Consider the following 7,123-nt stretch of genomic DNA (forward strand, 5'->3'; position numbering starts at 1 on the left):
TTATAACTAATTCCTAAATGATTCACTAATGCAAATCTAAACTAAAACATGAATATAGGCTACTAAAAAGAATCAAATAAGGTAAAAACACATAAAGAAAGATATACTAAAATATTACTATCAGTCTTCCAAATAGACCAGCTTATAGGACAAATCCACAAGAGACCAAAGAGATAGAGAAGCAAGTACAAGAATTGTTGGAGAAGGGTTGGATTCAAAAGAGTCTAAGCCCTTGTGCTGTACCAGTCATCTTGGTGCCAAAAAAGATGGAAAGTGGAGGATGTGTTGTGACTGTCGAGCTATCAACAACATCACCATCAAATATAGGCACCCAATTCCTAGGCTTGATGACATGCTTGATGAATTGCATGGGTCATCCATATTTTCCAAAGTAGATCTTAAGAGTGGCTATCACCAAATTAGAATCAAAGAAGGTGATGAGTGGAAAACCGCTTTTAAGACTAAATTTGGACTATATGAATGGTTAGTAATGCCTTTTGGGCTTACTAATGCACCTAGCACATTCATGAGGTTGATGAATCATGCCGTTAGGGATTGCATTGGGAAGTTTGTAGTTGTTTATTTTGATGATATTTTAATCTATAGCAAAAGTCTAAGTGATCATGTAGATCACCTAAGGCAAGTTTTTCTTGTCCTTAGAGACAATCACTTGTTTGCCAATGTCGACAAGTGCACTTTTTGTGTAGATAATGTTATTTTTCTAGGTTTTGTGGTGAGTAAAAATGGGGTTCATGTGGACCCCGAGAAAATCAAAGCCATCCAAGAATGGCCTATTCCTACTAATGTAAGTGAAGTTAGGAGCTTCCATGGATTGGCAAGCTTTTATAGGAGATTTGTTCCTAACTTCTCTACATTAGCTTCCCCTCTCAATGAGTTGGTGAAGAAGGATGTGGTCTTTGAATGGACGGAAAAACATAACTTAGCTTTTCAAGATCTAAAGCATAAACTTACTCAAGCACCTGTTCTAGCTCTGCCTGATTTTTCTAAAACTTTTGAGCTAGAATGTGATGCTTCTGGACTTGGCATAGGCGCTGTGTTGTTACAAGGTGGTCATCCCATAGCTTATTTCAGTGAAAAACTTCATGGGGCTACCTTGAACTACCCTACCTATGACAAGGAGTTATATGCTTTAGTTCGTGCCCTTCAAACTTGGGAACATTATCTTGTGACCAAGGAATTTGTCATTCATAGTGATCATGAATCACTTAAATATTTGAAGGGTCAGCATAAATTAAATAAAAGGCATGCAAAATGGGTTGAGTACCTTGAACAATTTCCTTATGTCATCAAATATAAAAAAGGCTCTACAAATGTAGTGGCTGATGCTTTGTCTAGACGACATGTGTTATTAAATATCCTAGGTTCTCAAATTCTAGGATTTGATGATATTAAGGATTTGTATGAGAAAGACCTTGATTTTGCTAACTTTTATTCTTTATGTATTCAAAAACCTTACCAAGGTTACTATATTTCTGAGGGGTTTCTTTTTAAAGAAAACAAACTTTGTATACCCCAAGGATCTATTAGGAAACTTTTGGTTAAGGAGAGCCATGAGGGTGGGCTCATGGGGCATTTTGGAATGGAGAAAACTCTTTCACTTTTGAAAGAGAAATTCTTTTGGCCTCACATGAAACGTGCTATCCAACGGTTTTGTAGTAGTTGCATTGCTTGTTTACAAGCAAAGTCTACCACAAAACCTCATGGATTATACACCCCCTTGCCCATCTCTTCTTCTCCTTGGGTAGACATTTCCATGGATTTTATCCTTGGATTGCCTAGAACTCAAAGAGGGAAAGATTCCATCTTTGTGGTAGTGGACCGTTTTAGCAAAATGGCACACTTTATTCCATGCCACAAAATGGATGATGCAAGTCACATTGCTAAATTATTCTTTCAAGAAATTGTGAGACTTCATGGGTTACCTAAAACTATAGTTTCAGATAGAGATGTTAAGTTCCTAAGCCACTTTTGGAAAACTATTTGGGCTAGGTTAGGAACTAAACTTCTATTTTCTACCACATGTCATCCCCAAACTGATGGGCAAACTGAGGTAGTCAATAGGTCTCTAGGGACTATGTTGAGGGCAATCCTCAAAGGCAATAAAAAGTCATGGGATGACTATCTCCCTCATGTGGAGTTTGCCTATAATAGAGTGGTTCATAAGACCACTAACATGTCTCCTTTTGAGATTGTTTATGGTTTTAATCCTCTCACTCCATTAGATTTATTACCTCTACCCGATGTTGCTTCCTTTATTCATAAAGAAGGCACCTCTAGGGCTGAGTTTGTCAAGAAATTACATGAGAGGGTTCGAACTCATATTCAATCCCAAACTGAAAAATACCAAAAATATAATAATAAGGGTAGGAAAGAGGTTATCTTCAAGGAAGGTGACTGGGTTTGGCTCCACCTTAGGAAGGATCGGTTTCCTTCCAAACGAAAGTCCAAACTTAGTCCTCGAGGGGATGGTCCTTTCCAAATCCTTAAGAAAATCAATAATAATGCCTATGTCCTAGATCTCCCTTCTGAGTATGGTGTTAGTTCTAGTTTCAATGTTGCTGATTTGTCTCTTTTTACAGGACTACCCACACAAGAGGAAGATGCTTTGGATTTGAGGACAAATCCTCTTCAAGAGGGAGGGGATGATGGAGGAGGCCCATGGACTAAGGGCCCAACTACTAGAGCCATGGCAAGGATGATGCATGAAGAGTGGGCCCAAGCCCAAGGAAAGCCCACTACTTTATTTTGTTGGGTTTTGTTTCAAGCCCATTAGATTAGGGTTAGCATAGGAGTGGGCCTTAGTGCCATGTATTTCTTTTGGGCCTTGTATTTTCGGCCTAGTAGTGTAGGAATGTCATTTAGAGGTCATGTGAATTTAGGGTTAATTAGGTTACATGTGAATCTCCATTAACATGTAATTAGAAGCACATTTGGAGTGCATTTCGGCCATGTGCTACACATGCACAAGGTGTGATCCGAAATGCAACTCAAATAGCTTCCTAATTACATGCCAAATGAGTGCACATGGGGGGGTGGCCGGTTGGCACCAAAATTTGAATTTTAGAATTCAAATTTTGGCGCCTAGAGTTAAGTTAACCATACCATGGTTTTACTTAACTCTAGGTGAACCCAACTTAAACCCTTAACCTAATTTCTATTATAAATACTTGTATGACCGGATTGTAGGATACTTTTGGATGATATATTGATGAGATTTCTTACCATAGAAATTGCCTATCCGAAAGTCACTCTCCTAAACTCTACCCTACTTGAGATCCTCTCCTTGTAGAGTTAGGAAAGCATTCCTTCTTCCGGACTTAGCTAGACGCAAGCTAGAGTCACATTGGAGCTTCTTGGAGCCTCCATTCCTTGTCAATCTTCCAAGGAACCGAGGAGCATTGAGGGAATTCTTGAGGATTTCCAAGTGGAACCTCATCAAGTGGTATCAAGAGCTTCGGTCTTCAAGAGATAAGTCATCTTCTTGAATTTTGATCCGTGGTTCAACTTGTCATCTTGTGTTCTTATTGTTCAATGTTTGAGTTCATGTCATTTTAGAGTTGATTCTAAAAAAAAAAAAATATACCAAAACCGAGAGCAATACAAACAAGTTTTCACTCCTATTTGGCTTTTTCTTTTGCTTTTTCTTTTTAGCAAAATATTTTTCACTTATTTTTCTTTTGATGTTCAGGAGTTTTTAGTGCCTTTTTATCACTTATAAGTCTCGGTTTCAATATAGAAAAACTGCAGAAAAAATTCACACAAAACAAGAGGTGTTCACAAGTAGGTTTTTCACTAGTGCTTCACTATTTTGTAGTATTTTTTTTTTAGGTCAAATTTTAAGCACTTTGTTTCTTTGTTTTTCTCATGCAATTAGGACACATACACCTCTGTTTTGCCTCTGTTTTATAGCTCAAAAAAATTTCAATAAGTTTCAGCCACACAACAAATCACAAAGGAACCTAATAGGAGAGTGTTTATGAACTTTTCTTGACAAAACTTTTAATATGACATAAAGGAAACCTAACTCTAGGAAATTTGCTAGAACTAATAGAAAATTAGGAACTCAAACATGTAAATCAAAAGCACATTTAGGTAGGTTCAGATTTAATAAGGAAAAGACTAACAAAAATCGGACTCAACAAACACAAAACAAAATTAGGTCAAACAAGCTAGTCTAGGAATTTTCAACATGTAAAAGGACTACACATGACATTCTAAGACAAAACAAGTGATTCAAAAACAAAATCTATGCAATATGAATGTTGTCCAATCACGGACACATGTTATAGAATGGATAGACTCAAGAAAAATAAAATGCACAAGTACAAGAACCTAGGCGCACAACAACAATTGATTCAAGAAGAATAGGAACAAGTAAACAAGAATCAATCACTTCATATATGACATATAGGATCCATCAAAAATCATATTAGAACTAGATCCTTGCAGCAAACATAGATTTAGACATAGACAAGGAAGAAACAACACGGATTCAAGTAGGAAAAGTTAGAACAAAAAACCTCAAGAGCACTAGGCTCTAGATACCAAAAATGATGGAACTAGGTGAGGAGATTGATGATTCCTTCACTTGCTCCATGCTTAGGACCGTGAATGCTATTGAGGTTAAGACTCCAATGACTCTTTGAAGCTCCTTGAAGTGTTCTTCAATGGAGAAGAAGCCTTGAAGTGGCTCGGTTACTCCTTAGCTTGAGGTAGAAGCTTAAGGAACCAAGGTAAGGTTGAAGCACCTTTGGAGAGAACTTAGGAGAGAAAGTTCTCTTCGGTTTTTGTGACTCTTGATTTAGAGAGAAAATTCAGATTTCATTTCTCAAATTGGTCAAAAGTGTTTACAAGAGTGTAGGAAACAAATATATAGGATAAGGTAGCTTGTAGGAGAAGCTAACCTTCACCATGGTTTACTAGAAACCATGGTGAGGTGAACTTAACTCTCTACGGTCTAGCTAGCTTGCAAGGGAAGCTAACCTTGACCATGGTTCACTTAAGAACCATGGTAAGGTGAGCTAACCTTGCTTGAGTTTAGAAACTTGCAAGACAAGCTTCCAAACTCAAGGAGAAGCACTTAGAAAATTCGGCCAAGGAGAAAGGAAAAGCTAGGCGGCCCATGGTTCCAAAATGCTCCTTGAATTAATTTGAAAATCTTTGATTTGGTTTAGTTAGGTTCATCATATGATGATGAAACCTAGCTAAATCAAATCTATGAAAAATTAGGAGCAAAATGAGTCCAATATGTAAAATTTTGCCTAGGCCCAACTCAGGCCCAATTTCTAAGCACACCCTCAAGCATTGTTAAATGACACCCCTTTTTTTTCCTACTGAAAAAATAGAAAATGAAAGTATCAACTAGGGAGGTTAAATGGAGCTAAACTCTCCAAGTAACCTACCTTAAAAACAATATACAAACACTAGGAAAAAGCAAGTAAAGTGCCTCACAAATACAAAGGCAAAATAACCTATACAAGAGACTACTATATGTACAAACAAATGAAAAGGTCTTTAAGATCATCCCATTCCTCTTGGATTCCTTGGCCTTGGCCATAGTCTATCAAAATGGGACTGACTCTCGAGGCTTCCCCAGTGAAGTCGCCATCTGTCGCCACCCGCCGAAACGGACCTTGGCATTCGCGACAATGGTTGGACTCTTTTTAAAGGTTTGAAAAATGATGGATTGTTAGAACGACTTATTCTCAAACTAAGACCTCATCGAACTAACAATTTTATTAAATGATTCACCAATCCATGTTAATCCCAAGCGGGACCCTCCATGGATTAGTGGTTTTCGCAAAAAGAAGGGTTCTTGGAGTCGCCACCAATGTTTTACTCAAAACATTGGAAAAAGGGATAAGGCAATTGATTTTCGCAAATCAACCTTGGCCATTACAACCAGAGTTGGGTAAGGGAGTCGGTTACGTGCGGGGAAGGTGTTAGCACCCCACAACGCCTGATATGAACCCAGAGGGATGGATTCGTTTTACGGATCTATCTAGGTTGGAAAGCTCATAATTAAGAAATTAAAAGAAAAAAATATGGATTGAGGTAAGAAATGGAAGAACAACGCCACAATCCCTAAAGATTGATAAGTTGAGGAAGATTCGCCACTTTGAATTAGGAAATTCAAGGATAAGAATCAAAAGTAGTTCCTAAGAACCTAGAGAGAGAAAATCCTCTCAATTGGAAAAATATCCAAATTCTGAATAATTCATTTTCTTCCCAAACTTTTACAAATGGTTCCTATTTATAAGCTTAGATGGGCAAGATGACATAAATTCCCACTAACACTTAATATTGACTCTTCACTAGCCCACTAACTAAGCAATAAATTCCCACTAGCATTTATTTCCCCTTAGCAACCTAAAAGGCAAGGCAACCTATCATATTTATTTAATAAAATAAAATAAAACGAAAATTACATTAAAAATAAGATAATGAACTTATTAATTATTCAGTCCCAAACTACTTAAATTCCTAGTCCATTATTGCTTCTTCTTGATTCACATCATACCCTCCTTCTTTGAGAAGATTCGTCTCGAATCTTTAGACTTTATTTATTTCCTAATTTATTTAATTCACTAACTACTGCCGAAACGTAAATGCTTCCTCCTGGGTCGAAGACATCTCGCTTGTATCCATCTCTAGCTTCACCTGTTGGTAAGTTATTAATCATCAATGAAACAAATAAAACCTCTTCAAACTCATAACCACAAACGTACTCAATGAATAGGAATTGAATCCCATTCAAGTGGCAGCTTTGGAAAATAGTAACTTCAAACAACAAATCAACTCCATTTTCCAGGTGCAAGGTCTCTTGAATTTTATTTTGAAAGGTGGACTGAATGTATAAAGGTGCATTAGGAATGATGTTTACATGCTTCTTCAAACAAGAAAACTTGTCCTCTTGTTCCTGTAAATTTGACACATCAAAAGAAGAAAATGTAACGTTAGAGTTGTCATCTTCCTCTCTATGTATCTCATCTTCTACTCTCCTCTTCTCTTCTCTTTCTTTTTCTATCTTTATTTTCAATTTCAGTTGATCCTCATGTACATCGTCGGATGATAGACATATCAACTTAATCCTTCGTCCACC

The sequence above is a fragment of the Cajanus cajan genome, chromosome 11, assembly GCF_000230855.2.
Source record: "Cajanus cajan strain Asha chromosome 11, NIPB_CcT2T_4, whole genome shotgun sequence".
In the NCBI taxonomy this organism is placed as follows: Eukaryota; Viridiplantae; Streptophyta; class Magnoliopsida; order Fabales; family Fabaceae; genus Cajanus; species Cajanus cajan.